Source organism: Oncorhynchus kisutch, linkage group LG1 (genome assembly GCF_002021735.2).
Source record: "Oncorhynchus kisutch isolate 150728-3 linkage group LG1, Okis_V2, whole genome shotgun sequence".
Taxonomy (NCBI): Eukaryota; Metazoa; Chordata; class Actinopteri; order Salmoniformes; family Salmonidae; genus Oncorhynchus; species Oncorhynchus kisutch.
The window spans coordinates 38,440,746-38,461,195 of NC_034174.2; the positions used below are offsets into that span (position 1 = coordinate 38,440,746).

General features: G+C 43.0%; 1 pseudogene; it reads left to right on the plus strand.

Moving 5' to 3' along the window:
* Positions 1-4,558: 4,558 nt before the first annotated feature.
* Positions 4,559-19,627, plus strand: LOC109872596 (tRNA (guanine-N(7)-)-methyltransferase B-like; annotated as a pseudogene).
* Positions 19,628-20,450: the final 823 nt, after the last annotated feature.

The following is a 20,450-nucleotide window of genomic DNA, read 5'->3' on the forward strand; positions in this document are numbered from 1 at the left end:
ACAGTGATGGAAAAAGTACTCAATTGTCATCAATTGTCAATGCTATACATCAAATTCCTTAAACCAGAGAGCACGATTTTCTTTTTTTTTTAAACACTCAGACACTCTGATATCATTTACAGATGCAGTATTTGAGTTTAGTGAGTCCGCCAGATCAGAGGAAGTAGGGATGACACTTCGTTATATTGATAGGTGCATGAATTGCACCGTAATTCTGTCCTGCCTGAGCATTCTAAATGTAACGAGTACTTTTTGGTGCCAGGGAAAATGTATGGGAGTAAAAAGTACATATTTTCTTCAGGACTGTAGTGGAGTAACATTTTAAGTTGTCAAAAATATGAATAATAAAGTACAGATATCCCCAAAAGCTACTTAAGTAGTACTTTAACATATTTTTACTTAAGTACTTTATACAACTGCATTTGCGTTGATACAATACAGCAGTAAATCCATATTTACAGTTGAAGTCGGAAGTTTACATACACCTTAGCCAAATACATTTAAACTCAGTTTTTCACAATACCTGACATTTAACCCTAGTAAAAATTCCCTGTCTTAGGTCAGTAAGGATCACCACTTTATTTTAAGAACGTGAAATGTTAGAATAATAGTAGAGAAAATAATTTCTTTCCGCTTTTATTTATTTTATCACATTCCCAGTGGGTCAGAAGTTTACATACACTCAATTAGTATTTGGTAGCATTGCCTTTAAATTGTTTAACTTGGGTCAAATGTTTCAGGTAGCCTTCCAAAACTTTCCAAAAATAAGTTTGGTGAATTTTGGCCCAATCCTCCTGATAGAGCTGGCGTAACTGAGTCAGGTTTTGTAGGCCGCCTTTTTGAGTTCTGCCCACAAATTTTCTATGGGATTGAGGTCAGGGCTTTGTGATGGCCACTCCAATACCTTGACTTTGTTGTGCTTAAGCCATTTTGCCACAACTTTGGAAGTATGCTTGGGGTCATTGGCCATTCGGAAGACCCAATTAAGACCAGGCTTTAATTTCCTGACTGATGTCTTGAGATATTGCTTCAATATATCCACATAATTGCCCTCCCTCATGATGCCATCTATTTTGTGAAGTGCACCAGTCCCTCCGGCAGCAAAGCACCCCCACAACATGATGCTGCCACCCGCGTGCTTCGCGGTTGGAATGGTGTTCTTCGGCTTGCAAGCGTTCCCCTTTTTCCTCCAAACATAATGATGGTCATTATAGCCTAACAGTTCTATTTTTGTTTCATCAGATCAGAGGACATTTCTCCAAAAAGTACAATCTTTGTCCCCATGTGCAGTTGCAAACCGTAGTCTGGCTTTTTCATGGCGGTTTTGGAGCAGTTGTTATGTGCCTCCTAAGTGGAGGGAGGTGCAGGAGTCAGGAGCAGGAGAGCAAGGAAGTCCCAATAGCACAATCATTTATTAGAAGTCCCAACTCAACAACAACAGGTGGAGGAACACGCCAAAACGAAGTCCCCACACACAGGGAATAAACTCAACACACGAAGGAGAAACCTCTACTCCTAATTACAGTCCAAAACGGTACAATGACCGTGAGAAAGAAAACCCTGTGGCGCAAACATGCACCCCTAACATAGCAACAACAGCAAATAATCCCACACACAGAATAACAGGCAGCGGAGGTTAATAAACCCACCGAAATTAACAAATAGGACACATTTGTAAAGGATAAACAGACAGACACAAACGAAAAGGAAAAATGGATCAGTGGCAGCAAGTAGGCCTGCGACGACGACTGTCGAGCACTGCCCGAACAGGGACAGGAGCCAGTCGTGACAGCAGTGGCTTCTTCCTTGCTGAGCGGCCTTTCAGGTTATGTTGATATAGGACTCGGTTAACTGTGGATATAGATACGTTTGTATCTGTTTCCTCCAGCATCTTAACAAGGTCCTTTGCTGTTGTTCTGGGATTGATTTGCACTTTTCACACCAAAGTACATTAATCTCTAGGAGACAGAATGCGTCTCCTTCCTGAGCAGTATGACGGCTGCGTGGTCCCATGGTGTTTATACTTGCATACTATTGTTTGTACAGATGAACGTGGTACCTTCAGGTGTTTGGAAATTGCTCTCAAGGATGAACCAGACTTGTGGAGGTCTACGATTTTTTTTGTGAGGTCTTGGCTGATTTCTTTTGATTTTCCCATGATGTCAAGCAAAGAGGCATTGAGTTTGAAGGTGGGCCTTGAAATACATCCACAGGTACACCTCCAATTGATTCAAATTATATCAATTAGCCTATCAGAAGCTTCTAAAGAAATGACATAATTTTCTGGAATTTTCTAAGCTACTTTTTGGTGCCAACAAACAGTTGTTGGAAAGATTACTTGTGTCATGCACAAAGTAGATGTCCTAACCGACTTGCCAAAACTGTAGTTTGTTGACAAGAAACTTGTGGAGTGGTTGAAAAACAAGTTTTAATAACTCCAACCTAAGTGTATGTAAACTGCTGACTTAAACTGTAGTAGATTGGCTCCACTACAGGCTGCATTGTATAATAACGGTCTGTGATTGTATCAATGAATTAGGTAGAAGAACTCAGGAAGAATTGTCGCAGCTGAGATATTCTTGGTATTGCGGGACGTCACAAGCAAGAAGCTACATGAAGTACTGGCTGGAACAGTTCCGTCCTCTCAGTTTCCCAGACCTGTGTAGCTCTGATTGAATTGTGAATATATTAGGATTAGTTGTGTTCTGTATTTTGTTTTAAATCAAATCAAATCTCAAATCAAATCGAATTTTGTGCTGAATACAACAGGTGTAGACCTTACAGTGAAATGCTTACTTACGAGCCCCTAACCAGCAATGCAGTATAAAAATAAAACATTTGAATAAGAATAAGAAACAAAAATAACAAGTAATTAAAGTGCAGCAGTAAAATAACAATAGCGATACTATATACAGGGGGGTACCAGTACAGAGTCAATGTGCGGGGACACCGGTTAGTCGAGATAATTGAGGTAATATGTACATGTAGGTAGATATTAAAGTGACTATGCAGAGATGATAACAATAGAGAGTAGCAGCGGTGTAAAAGGAGGGGGGGGCAATGCAAATAGTCTGGGTAGCCATTTGATTAGATGTCTTTGACAATTATTAGGGCCTTTCTCTGACACCGCCTGGTGTAGACGTCCTGGATGGCAGGAAGCTTTCAACCAGTGATGTACTGGGCCATACGCACTACCCTCTGTAGTACCTTGAAGTTAGAGGCCGAGCAGTTGCCATTCCAGGCAGTGATGCAACCAGTCAGGATGCTCTCGATGGTGCAGCTGTAGAACCTTTTGAGGACCTTTTGAGGATCTGAGGACCCATGCCAAATCTTTTCTCCTGAGGGGGAATAGGTTTTGTTTTGCCATCTTCACGACTGTCTTGGGGTGGGCTTGGACCATGTTAGTTTGTTGGTGTTGTGAACACCAAGGAACTTGAAGCTCCCAACCTGCTCCACTACAGCCCCGTCGATGAGAATGGGGGTGTGTTCGGTCCTCCTTTTCCTGTAGTCCACAATCATCTCCTTTGTCACATTGAGGGAGAGGCTGTTGTCCTGGCACCATACGGCCAGATCTCTGACCTCCTCCCTATAGGCTGTCTCGTTGTTGTCTACGATCAGGCATACCACTGTTGTGTCATCGGCAAACTTAATGATGGTGTTGGAGTCGTGCCTGGCCGAGCAGTCATGAGTGAACAGAGAGTACAGGAGAGGACTGAGCATGCACCCCTGAGGGGCCCCTGTGTTGAAGATCAGTGTTGCTGATGTGTTGTTACCTACCCTTACCACCTGGGGGCAGCCTGTCAGGAAGTACAGGATCGAGTTGCAGAGGGAGTTGTTTAGTCCCAGGGTCCTTAGCTTATTGATGAGCTTTGATGGCACTATGGTGTTGAACGCTGAGCTGTAGTCAATGAATACCATTCTCACATAGGTATTCCTTTTGTCCAGGTGGGAAAGGGCAGTGTGGAGGGCAACAGAGATTGTGTCATCTGTGGATCTGTTAGGGTGTTATGCAAATTGGAATGGGTCTAGGGTTTCTGGGATAATGGTGTTGATGACAGCCATGACCAGCCTTTCAAAGCACTTCATGGCTACAGACCTGCGTGCTACAGGTCGGTAGTCATTTAGGCAGGTTACCTTAGTGTTCTTGGGCACAGGGATTATGGTGGTTTGCTTAAAACATGTTGGTATTACAGACTCAGACAGGGAGAGGTTGAAAATGTCAGTGAAGACACTTGCCAGTTGGTCAGCACATGCTCGGAGTACACGTCCTGGAAATCCGTCTGGACCTGCGGCCAGGTGAATGTTGATCTGTTTAAAGGTCTTACTCACATCGTCTGCGAAGGGTGTGATCACACAGTCTTCCGGAGCAGCTGGTGCTCTCATGCATGTTTCAGTGTTATTTATCTCAAAGCGAGCATAGAAGAAGTTTAGCTCGTCTGGTAGGCTCGTGTCACTGGGCAGCCGAGGGAAGCGAAGGAAGGGAAGCGACCGACAACTAACATGGGGGACATCCGGAGGGGTTCGTGCTGATTGTACGAAGATTGTGACAGCCGATTAAATGGCGTCCCTTGAGAAGAACAAGATGTACGTCAGGAGAAGTATACTTGGAATACGTCGGAGGAATGGAGAGAGAGAGAGAGAGAGAGAGAGTGAGAGAGAGAAATAGAGAGAGATGGAAGTAAATTAGTTCGAAGTATCATAAGTGGTAGGTGTGGTGAAGTTCTCGGAGCCCGAGGCTTGCCCCGGGGGTCAGGATAAAGATGAGTCTGTGACAGTAGGAGGGAGGTTTTTAGGAAAAGTGGACCCTTGCCTTTTGGCTGATCCATTTGTGGTTTCAGGGTGGATGTAATCAGAGTTGGGTGCTGTGGAATTGGCGAGGGTAACCAAAAGTGATCTTGTGATAATTGTTTGCATTTCTGCTGGTCAGAGGCTCTCCACGTTAAATGAATGGGGGCAAGAAATGTGAATTGTTTTTGCTCTCAAGAAAAGGGCGCCATTGAAAGGACTGATTACTGGGGTGCAGTAAATGTAAAAGTTGACCAACTGAAGGGGAAGATTCCCAGTGTTTGTGATGCTCGTCGTTTGGTGCGACGCAGACAGGGTGGTATGAGTGGTGAAACAGAGTCATTGTTTGTTCTTTTGAGTTTTGGAAGTCTTTGGCTGACAAAGTGATGTTAGGATATATAAGTTATCCTGTACGAGCTTTGGTGCCGAATACATTAAGTTACAAATCAAATACATTTTTATTGGTCACATACACATGGGTAGCAGATGTTATTGCGAGTGTAGCAAATGCTTGTGCTTCTAGTTCTGACAGTGCAGCAATATCTAACAAGTAATATCTAACAATTCCACAACAAATGCCTAAAACACAGAAATCTAAGTAAAGGAATGGAATAAGAATGTGTTCCATTTATTAAAGTGGCTAATTAATTCAAGTTTGTATGTAGGCAGCAGCCTTTCTGTGCTAGTGATGGCTGTTTTTTCAGTCTCTCAGTCCCAGCTTTGATGCGCCTGTACTGACCTTGCCTTCTGGATGGTAGCGGGGTGAACAGGCAGTGGCTCAGGTGGTTGATGATCTTTTTGGTCTTCCTGTGACATCGGGTGCTATATGTGTCCTGGAGGGCAGGTAGTTTGCCCCCGGTGATGCGTTGTGCACCACCCTCTGGATAGACCTGCGGTTGTGGGCGGTGCAGTTGCCGCACCAGGCGGTGATACAGCTCAACGGGATGCTCTCAATTATGCATCTGAAATATTTTGTAAGGGTTTTTGGTGACAAGCCAAATTCTTCGGCCTCCTGAGGTTGGAGAGACGCTGTTGCACCTTTTCACTACACTGTCTGTGTGGGTGGACCATTTCAGTTTGTCAGTGATATGGAACTTAACCGAGGAACTTAACTTTCCACCTTCTCCACTGCTGTCCCGTCGATGTGGCTAGTAAGGGTGCTCCCTCTGCTTTTTCCTGATGTCCAGGATCATCTCCTTTGTTTTGTTGATGTTCAGTGAGAGGTTATTTTCCTGACACCACACTCCCTCACCTCCTCCCTGTAGGCTGTCTCATCGTTGTTGGTAATCAAGTCTACTACTCTTGTGCTGTCTGCAAACTTGATGATTGAGTTAGAGGCGTGCCTGGCCACGCAGCTGTGGGTGAACAGACTACAGTAGCGGGCTAGCACACACATTCTTTGCGGCCCCAGTGTTGAAGATCAGTGATGTGGAAATGTTATTTCCTACCTTCACCACCTGTGAGTGGCCCGTCAGGAATTCCAGGACCCAATTGCACAGGGCAGGGCTGCGATCCAGGGCCCCAAACTTAGTGATGAGCTTGGAGGGTACTATGGTGTTAAATTCTGAGATATAGTCAATGAACAGCATTCTTACATAGGTATTCCTCTTGTCCAGACGGGACAGAGCAGTGGGGCGGTAAGAAAATTGAAGTGAGTCTAGGGTGACAGGTAAGGTGGAGGTGATATGATCCTTGACAAGTCTCTCAAAGCACTTCATGATGACAGAAGGGAGTGATAGTCATTTAGTTCAGTTACCTTTGCACTCTTGGGTACAGGAACAATGGTGGCCATCTTGAAGCAAGTGGGGACAACAGACCAGCCAGCTGGTCTGCACATGCTCTGAGGACGCGGCTAGGGATGCTGTCTGGCCCGGCAGGGTTGCGAGGGTTAACACGTTTAAATGTCTTACTCACGTCGGCCACGGAGAAGGAGAGCCCACAATCCTTGGTAGTGGGCCATGTCGATGGCACTTTATTATCCTCAAAGCGGGCAAAGGTGTTTAGTTTGTCTGGAAGCAAGATGTCGGTGTCCGCGACGTGGCTGGTTTTCCTTTTGTAGTCCATGATTGTCTGTAGACCCTGCCACATACGTCTTGTGTCTGAGCCGTTGAATTGCGACTCCACTTTCTCTATACTGACATTTTGCTTGTTTGATTGCCTTGGGGAGTGAATGACTACTCTGTTTGTATTCTGCCATATTCCCAGTCACCTTGCCACGGTTAAATACGGGGGTACGCACTTTCAGTTTTGTGCGAATGCTGCCATCTATCCACAGTTTCTGGTTAGGGTAGGTTTTAATATTCAGTGGTTACAACATCTGCTATACACTTCCTTATGAACTCACACACCCAATCAGTGTATAAGTCGATATTATTATCTGAGGCTACCCGGAAATTATCCCAGTCCACGTGATCAAAACAATCTTGAAGCATGGATTCTGATTGGTCAGACCAGGGTTGAATAGTCCTTTAGCACAGGTACTTCCTGTTTGAATTTCTGCTTAAAGGAAGGGAGGAGCTAAATGGAGTCGTGGTCAGAATTGCCGAAAGGAGGACGGGGGAGGGCCTTGTATGCATCGTGGAAGTTAAAGTAACAATGGTCCAGTGTTTTTCCAGCGCGAGTGTTACAGTCGATATGCTGATAGTATTTAGGTAGCCTTTTCCTCAAATTTTCTTTATTAAAATCCCCAGCTACAATAAATGCAGCCTCAGGATATATGGTTTCCAGTTTGCATCCAGTTCCTTGAGGGCCGTCGTGGTTTCGGCTTGAGGGGGGATATACATGGGTGTGACAATAACCGAAGAGAATTCTCTTGGGAGATAACATGGTTGAAGAATTATAGGTCAGGTGAACAAAAAGACTTGCGTTCCTGCATGTTGTTACAATTACACCATGAGGCGTTATCAGGAAACAAACACCCCTGCCCTTCTTCTTCCCAGAGAGATGTTTATTCCTGTCGGCGCGATGCACTGCGAATCCAGGTGACTGAACCGACTCCGACAGAATATCCTGAGAGAGCCATGTTTCCATGAAACAGTATGTTACAATCCCTGATGTCTCTCCGGAAAGCAACCCTTGCCCCGAAGTCTGACTAGAAGACCGCTCCAACTCCCTCTCCCTGAGGTGGCTTTGTTGGGTTGGTGTCTGGAACCAGTTCAAATGCCTTGGGGGGTGCGGACAAAGGATGTTAGCCCAGAAAATGGGGCGGCAGGTAGCCTAGTGGTTAGAGCGTTGGACTAGTAACCGAAAGGTTGCAAGATCAAGTCCCCGAGCTGGCAAGGTTAAAATCTGTTGTTCTGCCCCAGAACAAGGCAGTTAACCCATTGTCATTGAAAATAAGAATTTGTTCTTAACTGACTTTCCTAGTTACATAAAGGTAAAAAACTGCAAAAGTTTCTTAAGGACTAGAAGCGAGGTAGCCCTCTGTCTCGCTACAGGTGTCAAGCTTATGGTCATGTGGCAGCAGTGTGTAGGAGGGAGGTTCCTAGGTGTGAGAAGTGTGCAGAAAGGCATGAGACAAAATCATGTGTAGCATTGGGGAAAGTAGTGGAATGTGTTCATTGTAGGGATGCCCATGGGGCTGGGGATCAAACATGTCCTGTGCGAGAGAGGCAGGTTGAGGTTTCCAGGGTTAGAGTAGTGCAGAAGTTGTCCTATGCTGAGGCAGTGAAGAAAGGAGAGGTGGGAGGGATCCTGAGAGGAGTGGTGTGAGTAGTAGATCTGTATCTGTACAGAGGGATAGAAACATATCACTTGTTGGCCTGTCTGTCTATATTCCTGGATTAACCAAAAGGATGATCTTGTACAGTATTGTCGCTGTATTGAATGAGTCTTGTATATCGATTTAATGCAAGGAAAGCATTCAGAATCAGAATAGGGCTTTCAATATTCAGTATCCTCTCCTTTTCCACAGCCATAGTAGACTCTATTTTAGTGGTATTTCCCACTCTGTATTAGCCACCTGTTTCCGGTAGTTATCCCTACTCTTCCCAAACCAACTGATCCTGGGCCTGGAGATCTGTGGCAGATTACGTCCAAGACCGTATCCGCTCCCTGCGTGCTTCAGCTACGGGAACGTTGCCTGCTTACGGTGCAACACCATGAGGTACCTGCCCAACTTCTTCTCCAAGGGACAGGTATTTAACTGTTTTCCCCTCCCCTGTTCCACATTTTTTGTCTCCTTTTCCCCTCTTTCTTTTTTTGTGTGAAGTGTATTCTAACAATTAAAAAAAAATGTTTTTATACACTTCAATGTTGATGATGAGGTAGCCAAAGACAGTCTAAGGTTGTCACCCACATAACACTTCTACCTTGTATTTATCGTGTTTATATTTATTTGTAGACACGTCTGTCAAACATCCCACCTCTAAATAATACAGCACTTGATCCCTTCAGCAAGTTTTCTAAATGTTTTGTTTCCTGGTGATGCTCAAATTCAAATGATGTTTGCTACAATTTTGTACAGCTTTCATTGGGCATTGAGGTTATGTGAAGTTATCCACCTTAGGAAGGACACGTTTTTTAATAATTACTATCAACCACAATATAAATATTTCTGTATATCACAAAATAGGGGATACAAACAGAGTGAAAGAGGCGAAGTGAGACGGGTAACTCGGCCCAAAATGTCTTCTCCAGCAGGTGGCGTTTTTTTGTTTTTTCCGCTTACCATGGAGGTCAATGAGAGTGTTGAATTTGGTCCCAAAAAATGTAACGGCTTATTTGCTACGTGATTTTTATTTGGTCGAATAGAAGTTTTGTAATGCTTAGGTTGTTCTGATATAAGTAGGACACTTGACATCCCGGGAAAAAACACTTTATATCGGAGTTGTGCTATGTGGTGTCCTTGGGATGTCCCTACCCTAATCTGTAACTCCAACCTGATACTTTAACCATTTTCAATTTCAACTTCAATGGGGTAGGGACGTCCCAAGGATCCCGGATAGCACACGCGTAGCTGCCCTCTCATTCATTGTTAGAGTGGCCAATGGACTATCTGGTCAATATAATGGAACATCTGTGATATAAAATATGTTCATAACCTTTCAGTGAGTAAAATCACCCTGTCTATATCAGGTAGTTTACAACCCTCTAGTAGCAACAATAGGAAATGTTTGATCTGCACCAACAATAGGAAGTGTTTGATCAGAACCAACAATAGGAAGTGTTTGAGCAGCACCAACAATAGGAAGTGTTTGATCAGCACCAACAATAGGAAGTGTTTGATCTGCACCAACAATAGGAAGTGTTTGATCAGCACCAACAATAGGAAGTGTTTGAGAAGCACCAACAATAGGAAGTGTTTGAGAAGCACCAACAATAGGAAGTGTTTGAGAAGCACCAACAATAGGAAGTGTTTGAGAAGCACCAACAATAGGAAGTGTTTGAGAAGCACCAACAATAGGAAGTGTTTGAGAAGCACCAACAATAGGAAGTGTTTGATCAGCACCAACCGGGACCAATGTGACCAGTACAGCAGCTTGGTTTTTATCTCTATAACCGGAGAGTAACAATAGATAATGATTTCTAACCCTTATGTCACAACACAGAGATTTTAGCCTTTTGTGGAGCGATGGGTAACGATGCTTCGTGGGTGACTGTTGTTGATGTGTGCAGAGGGTCCCTGGTTCGCGCCCGGGTATGGGCGAGGGGACGGTCTAAAGTTATACTGTTACAGCTGCTTATTACAGAAGGGAGGAAATCAAACTTCACACTTATTATTCCTGGCATGAATTCACACTTCATCCTTAATTATTATAACGTTTAACATACACGCTTCAACCTTTACGAACTACACCCGATGAAAACATGAAAACTTAGCTAACACAGCGCTGGATTGCCTTCCCTCCAAAAGTGTGTTGCTACAATAAGGATCCCCGTTACAACAGTATTAGCTACGTAGTTCCGCTTGTCTTATCATTTCCCCCGCACAGCGGACACGTAAACAATTCAAACAAAAGACAACAACATAGACTTACAGGTTAACTGTCAGTTACAGGTAGCTCTTTATTATTTATATATTTCTCCCCATCTTAGCTACTGTTGTATCAATATGTTTTGACCAATCCAGGGTTACTCCAAGCAGTTTAGTCACCTCAACTTGCTCAATTTCCACATTACTTATTACAATATTTAGTTGGGGTTTAGGGTTTAGTAAATGATTTGTCCCAAATACAATGCTTTTAGTTTTTTTTTTTTTATATTTAGGACTAACTTATTCCTTTCCACCCACTCTGAAACTAACTGCAACTCTCTAAGTGTTGCAGTCATTTCAGTCGCCGTAGTAGCTGACATGTATAGAGTTGAGTCATCCGCATACATAGAAACTCTGGCTTTACTCAAAGCAGTGGCATGTCATTAGTAAAGATTGGAAATAGTAATGGGCCTAGACAGCTGCCCCGGGGAATTCCTGATTCTACCTGGATTATGTTGGAACGACTTCCATTAAAGAACACCCTCTGTGTTCTGTTAGACAGGTAACTCTTTATCCACAATATAGCAAGGGGTGTACAGCAGCAAACTATAATCAATAATGTCAAAAGCCACAATGAAGTCTAACAAACAGCCCACACAATCGTTTTATCATCACTTTCTCTAAGCCAATCATTAGTCATTTGTGTAAGTTCTGTGCTTGTTGAATGTCCTTCCCTATAAGTGTGCTGAAAGTTTGTCAATTTGTTTCCTATAAAATGTCATTGTATCTGGTCCCCAAAAAATTATTCCAAAAGTTTACTAAGGGTTGGTAACAGGCTGATTGTTTGGCTATTTGAGCCAGTAAAGAGAGCTTTACTATTCTTGGGTAGCGGAATTTACGTTTGCTTCCCTCCAAGTCTGGGGGCACACACATTCTAGTCAGCTTAAATTGAAAATACGGCAAATAGGAGTGGTTATATTGTCCGCTATTATCCTCAGTCATTTTCCATCCAAGTTGTCAGACCACAGTGGCTTGTCAGACCACAGTGACACCAATAATTTTCTCACCTCTTCCACACTCACTTTACAGAATGCAAAATTACAATGCTTGTCTTTCATCATTTGGTCAGATATACTTGGATGTGTAGTGTCAGCGTCATGCCTAAGTTTGCTAATCTTGCCAATGAAAAAATAATTAATGTAGTTGTCAATAACAGTTGGTTTTGCGATGAATGAGCCATCTGATTCAATGTATGATGGAGCTGAGTTTGCCTTTTTTTCCTAAATTTAATTTAAGGTGCTCCAAAGCTTTTTTACTATCATTCTTTGACATGTATCTTTGTTTCATAGTGTAGTGTCTTCTTCTTTTTCAGTTTAGTCACATGATTTCTCAATTTGCAATACGTTTGTCAATTGGTTGTGTAGCCAGACTTATTTGCCACTCACCCATACATTTTTTCAATTCCTCATCAATCCACATGGATTTAACTGTTTTTACTGTCATTTTCTTAATAGGTGCATGCTTATTATTAACTGGAATAAGCAATTTCATAAATGTGTCAGGTGCCGTGTCTGTTTGCTCAACAACATAGGGCGAGTAACCTAAATTAGATTGAATCAAACTTTAGGAATTTAAAACCGCAACACATTTTACAGGGAAAACCAATCAAGAGGAAAAAGTAAAAGCAAACAAGAAATTATAATACGACTCATTTTCTTTCAACTTCTTGCATTGGAGCAAAGCTCCTAGGTTGAATTTGAACAGATGCGTTGACATGATGACATATGAAAAGAGACGGAGTAGGCAGTGGAAATTTCACTCATGACATGCTATAGTGTATTGCTGTCCTAAGAGGGAGTCATTCTGAGTGTGGGCTCCTGGGGCTGACAACTGAAAGCAATGCAAAAAGTGTCTGTCGACTTGACTCGCTCACAAGTGTTAATAAAGTTTCAGAGCACCACAAATATCCAGACAATGATGTCATTAAGACCTGCCCATTTTGTGCCGAGGATTAGGTGCTTTGGAAAAACACACAGAGTGACTAACACACACATAAATATACTTTCAGTCATAGGGACACACATTAACGGGAGCCCCTGAGTGATATTTGTGCACCCACACGCATGATGTAAGTGTGGGTATAAACGGCGCTATACTCCCCAATATGTCGTTGTTCTTTTTGTCCTCTGTGCCAGAGCACTAATTAAAGTGTGAAGTTTTTTCCATCTTGTGAAGGGTGGCCCAGTCGAAACCCCCCTGGGGCAACGGCAGTCCCCCATGATTATCCCCCTGTTTTTCTGTCTTTAGTTATTTCAACTAATAAAAGAGTGAACTGGAACAGTTTTACTAATAGTAGTAAGTTGTGTACACCTTGTTAAAGGTAGAGACGAGAGGGACTTTATCTTAATAAAAATCACTTAGAGAATTTCCACCTTTACATCCTGGGCTGCCTGACAACTAACACCAAAATATTATGAGAAATACATAGCGCTAACTAATTTCACAAAAATAATAATACTTGATAGACTGGTTTGAATAATAACCACATTGATACACTGGTTTAATACAAGATAATATTTAGTGGCATAGTTTTCTTGCTTTCACAGTAAAAGAAGTACCAGAGGAAGTAACGGCAGGAGGAATTTGTTTCATAGGTCTGTGGCCTCAGTCTGTCTGGTCATGTCTGCGTTGTGATCTATTTGTTTTGTTGATTTCTCTCCTCAGCTCAGTAAGATGTTTCTCCTGTTTCCTGAGCCGCACTTCAAGAAGACCCAAGCGCAAGTAGCGGATGTCAGTCCCACACTGTTGGCGGAGTACACCTACACACTGAAGGAAGGGGTAAGGATAGAGCACAGCGTATGGGGCGGGGGGGGGGGGGGTTCATCAAGGGAACACACAGTCTGCGGATGGAGAGAACAATGGGAGGCTTGTGCATGTAGGATTTTAATCTGTTCACATGCGCGTGGGTGTGTCTGTAGGCGCTACCTGCACACTCAGCAGCACTGACACAGAGCCCATGCCAGACCCTGATCTCTTCTGGGGGGGAGGAGAGAAGAGCGGTCTAGTGAATTTTCCACTATGGCGGTTTAGACTGCAAAATCGATCTGCCCAGAACACACATGCACACACCTCCGCCACACACACCCTCCCCCCGCCTCCACACCTCCCCACTTCCTGGCGTGAACACAACAGCTGCTATGCTAATCTGTGCCATTGCTGAGTTTTCCAAGAAAGCCCTGTTCAAATGACACTATCTGTCCGCAATCCAATGTAAACTACAATGACACAGGTGATAAACCTCTATGTTGGTTTTGGGCTATATCTGTCCTTTTGGGGGGGGGACCTTTGCTCTTCAAAGTATTTAAGGCCACCACACCAAGGCATGTTTTGTGAAAAAGATTGAAAGATCATAGGAAAATGGGGGATCGGGGTCAAATGTAATAGTGCACACGGATTCATTAGTGCAACTTCTTATTGAACAGGTCCAGGTAGTCCCTCCGTGTTTCGGTTCACTATCTCGGCATGTAAAACTGGTGCTATGGCATTTTGCATCCTTTGTGCCAGGTTTGGAAATTTACCTATCTAACATCAGCTCACTTGCACTGAGGTGGGAGGGGTGGCAATATTTGAGTTATGTCTTTAAAAAGTAGCTCAAAAATGACTATCATTCTGCGCAAATAGTGAGATTTTAGACTCCCCAAAAGCATGTCTTAGCAGTAACGAGGTTGGTTATGGTATGGATTTTGACAGCAGAAGCTTAGCCTATCCAGCCATGACCAAATCTGTATGTATTTTGCACACAACCTGCATGCATTTTGCGTACCATACACACAATTTGAGGTCAAAGTACACTGGTATGAATGTGGCAGAGAAATGACCCCTAAATTGAACCTAGAAAAATATGAAAGTGTAATTTAGACCAGCTCAATTTAATTTACGATCAAACGTAAACTAATGTGTTGGCTACATTGTTTGATATAATGTAAGACTCTATGCTACCCCCTACCCAACCGTAGGCCTACATCACTACCACCTTGTCAGAAATGTCTAGGTAAAGCCCTGATTGTACATTAAAACCTATTTATAGTTAGCTACTGAAGAGCAACTAATTACCAAGTACCCATAACAGTCTGGTGTCTGGAAAATAACCTCTCCCTCAACATCAAGCAAAAAGAAGGAGCTGACCGTGGACTACAGGAGACAGCAGAGAGAGAACGTCCACATCTATGGGGCTGCAGTGGAAAGGGTAAAAAGTTTCACGTTTCTACATCACTGACAACCTGAAATGGTCCCTTCACACAAACAGCATGGTGAAGGCGGCGCACCAGCGGCTGGACTGCACGAGGCGCACTATAGGCCTGGTGCCTGGCGCCGGCACTGGTGGTACCGGGCTGGGGACACGCACCTCAGGGCGAGTGCGGGGAGGGGGAACAGGGCGTAATGGACTGCACGAGGCGCACTATAGGCCTGGTGCCTGGCGCCGGCACTGGTGGTACCGGGCTGGGGACACGCACCTCAGGGTGAGTCGAGGAGCAGGAACAGGGCGTACTGGACTGCCGAGGCGCACTGGAGACCTGGTGCGTGGTGCTGGCACTGGTGGTACCGGGCTGGTGACACGCACCCCAGGGCGAGTGCGGGGGGAGGCACAGGATACACTGGACCGTGGAGACGCATTGGAGATCCAGAACATAGAGCTGGGCTCAATACGATCTGGCTGGATGCCCATTCTTGCCCGGCAAATGCGAGGAGCTGGTATAGAGCGCACCGGGCTAGAATAGTGCACTGGAGACACCGTGCGCATCTCTGCATACACAGTGCCTGACCCGGTAAGCACGAGGAGTTGGCTCAGGTCACCTACTTGACTATGCAATCTCCTCATGTGCCCCCCCCCAAAAGATTTCTTGGGGCTGCCTCTCGGGCTTCCGTGCTAGCCATGTACCTTCATATCGTCGCTGTTCCTCTATTCTCCGGTATTTATCCTCGTAGTATCGCCGTTCCGCTTTCGCTGCCTCTAACTCCTCCTTAGGACTGCGATACTCCCCCGGCTGTGTCCAGAGTCCTGCTCCATCTAATATCTCCTCCCCGGTCCATTTCCCCATTAAGCGCTGTTCCTCCTTTTCACGCTGCTTGGTGCTGGTTTGGTGGGTTATTCTGTCACGTTCGTCGTATAGAGGAGACCAAGGCGCAGCGTGATATGAATACATTCTTCTTTAATGAAAGAAAGAACACTAAACAAACTAACAAAACGAACGTGAAGCTATATAGAACGAGTGCTGACATGCAACTACACATAGACAATAAGCCACAAAACCAAAATGGAAAATGGCAACCTAAATAGGATCCCCAATCAGACCACCATAGACCTACATATACCTAGACATACCAAAACCCCATAGATTTACAAAAAAGCCTAGACAAGTCAAAAACACACATACCACCCTCGTCACACCCTGACCTAACCAAAATAATAAAGAAAACAAAGATAACTAAGGTCATGGCGTGACACTACCTGCCGCCACAATTAAAAACCTTGCCAAGAATTAGTCAAGTAGCCTATCCATAGAAGATTTCTAAATGGTCAACTTTGGAGGCTTTCGCCATCATGCTTTTGCGTGATTGCCAATTCTCATAGGCCTACCTACCTACTTCATTTCACTTGTATCCATTCCCATTTCTAAAGAGCGAATTGTCCAGTTACGAAGGATGTGCTCCTTCAAACATATTCAAATGATTCAGTCCTATAATGCCATATCAACGGTGGATAGGCCTATATCTTGCTTACTGCGATTGTGCCTCACACATACACAATACATTACATTTTAAGGGGAGCCTAGTATTTTTTACGTGATTTATTTTTGTATGCGTAAAGACATGTATGGCCTATACTCGTTGAAGCAATTACAACAATGTTGACTGCTAACACCAAACATATTTAGCAAAAACGGGATGTATTTTACTGTTGCTGTAATTTGTTACTGTAACCTATGCTGTTTTATAGTTTTTCCTCAATCGCATAAAAGCATTTTTTTGGAACAATGTTGTCGATTTACAAGAGTTCACAAGACGCACAGTAACTCAATGGCCTTTTACAAATCAGTAAAGGCATTTTCGTGTAGTTGCCTTCTGTCACGCCCTGACCTTAGTTCCTTTTTATGTCTCTATTTTGGTTTGGTCGGGGCGTGAGTTGGGGTGGGCACTATGTTGTTTTTCTATGTTTTCTATGTATTTGGCCTGGTATGGTTCCCAATCAGAGGCAGCTGTCTTTCGTTGTCTCTGATTGGGAACCATACTTAGGTAGCCTGTTCCCACCTGGTGTTTGTGGGTAGTTGTTTCCTGTTTTGTGTTGTGTCACCTTTCAGTACTGTTTCAATTTTCGTTGTTTCACTTTGTTATTTTGTATTTCGTGTTCAGTTATATTAAATTAAAATGGACACTTACCACGCTGCGTTTTGGTCCGATCTTTCCTGTTCCTCAGATGAAGAAGATCGTTACACCTTCTCAAAACATTAATACATGAATGAAAAATATGTTATACCGTCAAAATTGCAAATACATTCATTTAAAGAACATGACTGCCTGCAAAAAGATTAACACAACCATACTAATCACTTGAGTCCAAGCAGACAAAACAGAAAGGTAGTCTGTTTTAAAAATCCCAGTCAATCAGTACATTTTTCTTTGCAGTCACTAAATCATGATGATCTAAATTGAAAGTAGGTCCGCAGTATTCTAAAAAATCCTAACAATTAGATAATCCCCATCCCCTAAATCTTGGCATATGTTGTACATGGTACAACTGTTGTTGTACCTCTCTGACCCCACGAGGGAAAACAAATGTCCTTGGTTATCTTACAAACCAGGTCTACCACAAGGGCCATAGTCCTATCCCCTCCTCGTACGGCCCTTAATTATCAAACGGGTCAAACTAGACACTTTTTTTTATGATTAGCATGTGTTACACAGAATTAGTCAACCAGACATCCTGGCACCAAATATGCTGATTTTAAGGAAGGGGGACAAGAGAATAATATTTAGCCTGACGCCTCTTTTGTTCTATAGCACCAAACACGAAGTGGGCCTTTTCACCATGTCTCAAAATGAATGCCTCACCACACTGTTGTTCCTATATTATTAAAAGTGTAATGTATGTATGTATCTTATTCCAGTCATGTTTAGAATCTATGGGCTCCTTATCCCCTTTCAGGAACTAATATATATCTATATAGTAGGGACTTATTGTGTACACTCACAAGCCAATCTCAGGTTTTATTCCAATATTGGCATGCCGTATGCTTAACTGTACCTAACTAATTTTCCATCTTAGTCTAGTAATTAAACTTTGAAGTAAATCCGTTGTTGCATTGAAGGCCTTAGTGAGAGATTGGATTCTTGAAGTCAGATCTCAATGACCATTCAGAATGAGAATATAGTAAATTAAGTGTTGATTAAGACTATTGTTGATGTTTAATGATAACTACTGATAGTTACTTCAAGGGGTCTCTCTATATCAAAACCCATAATGATTCTTTAGATTAAGTTGGATAGGATTACCAAATTTCTTAGAAATTAAATCAATGAATTATTCCACTAATTGATCAGTAAATGATCTTGAATATTCATAGACAAAGTCACAACACTGTAATAAACAGTATCAAAATACAATGGACTAGGACGAGAATATTCCGTGCCCCCCAGCCGAATTGGAGTTGATGACAACACAAAGACAATAACGTACACAACTGCCGCATCAGTATTTAGCCATGGAACATGTTGATTGACCAGTGAATGGTCAAGCCCTTGTCACACCTACCACTTTTTTTATTAATCAAAACCTAGCCTTTTCACACCACCGCCAGCTATTGCGCCAATAATTCCTGCTGTGAAAATGGCACAAATATTTCCGACAAACTTATGGACTTAGTGCAAGCGCTAAGATTTACCATTTGCATTAGGTTTGTTAAAGTAGACCCCAGTATCTGTCCCCTGTCTCAAACTAGATTGATACTTAAAGTACAGACCACAGTTGGTATGATGTTTGTGTGTGTCAGTCACCTGCTGCACTAGGTAGGAGCTTTAAGTGACTGTTCACTCTAAAATCAAAGTTTGTCAGATGTTTAGGTCTAAAAGTGGACCTAAAACCCAAATGAATGGAAAACATTTGGCACAGACTGAAATGAGGATCATATGGTGCTTGTTTTCCCCATTCCTGTGGAATTCAGTAATATATCTGTATCTAGAACAGATTATGTGGGACGTGGACTCATCTGAACATTAGTCTACTTTTGGGATCTGAAAGGTTTTGACAAAGGCTTTCTGTTTACTGTTTATACTTATGAGGACATTGTTTAACTCATTTTATGGGATCTCCCAGGGTTTGGTGTACACCAACACAGACATGGAGGAGGTGCTTCACTGGATGGTGAAACACTTCAGTGAGCATCCACTGTTCACACGGGTCCCGACACAGAACTGGTATGATGACGCACACTTTGAACAGTCCTTCTCCACAAGTCATAGAGATTCTGTTTTGATTGATGTGATACTGTATGTAATAATATTTGTCATATAGCAGCCAACCTTGAACCCCATATAAGTAAGCCATAGAGATTGAGCTTTGTTGGATGTGCTTCACAAATCTTCCTACCTTCCAATTTGGAAAACATTGTTAACATACTTGCTAGTATCCATACAGTTTGTAACCCAAATCTGATGAGTAGGAAACCTGGTAAGAGACAGTCAGCAAATATGAGTATGGTAGCTCTCTTCAAGATCCCTCAAAGTGTCCCTTTGTTTTGCAGGTTGATGATGTCATCATCAGAGGAGGGGAAGAAGGTGCAGAGGAACGGAAGGAAGAACTACCTGGCAGGTTTTCCGCAGAGTGGCATACTAAAATCTCAGTATTACAGATATCAGTTGTATGTGAGATGAACTGGAACTCTCTTTGCCTTGCTGATAGGAGCAGCAGCTCTCTCCTTGCAAGGACAACAAAATGGACGACCAAAACGACTGCTAGGTTTGCTCCAGGGGTGGAGCTTGGCCTGTCTGTCTTAAATGTAGTTTCTCCCTGAATGGTGGACAGGAATATGAATGGGTCTTCATTGGTCAAGGGTTTAAATGGCCTGACTGAAGCATTCCACCATGATCTTTTGTGAACTGGTGCCTGATTTGGAATTTTCATGATTCACCATTAGCTAATTTGACTGCTCTCTACGGCGTCCTGAGTTGGTGATAAATCTGCAATGAAGCTGTATTGATTCATTATACTTTCATGAAAGCCTTAATAAATATTTGTTTTGTCATGCCTTTTTTATTTGCATCTTTATTGTGGGATGCAATCACCTTTTCCGACCCTCTGCCAAACCTTAACTGCTGCTTTTGGTTTCTGGTTGAGCCTCCAAGGCTTTCTTTGTTCCAGCTTGATAGGGGAAGTGTTGGTTTTGGCTTAGAGACACTAGTGTTGGAGAATCCCCCACCCCCAAAAAAGGGGAGATAATAAGAATAATGGTAATAGATGGTACAGTTTGAGGAGGTTGACTAGGAGGGCTTCAGCTTAAACTTAAAGGCTTCTTCATTATTGAAGATTTTTATTTGTACCTTTTTATTTAACTAGGCAAGTCAGTTAAGAACACATTCTTATTTTCAATGACTCTCTAGGCTACCTGCTGCCCCAAGAATCTGAAAGCATTGACATCTGCATATCACAATGGATGATACAGCTAATGGTAGCCCAAAGTTTTTGCCACTGCACTCT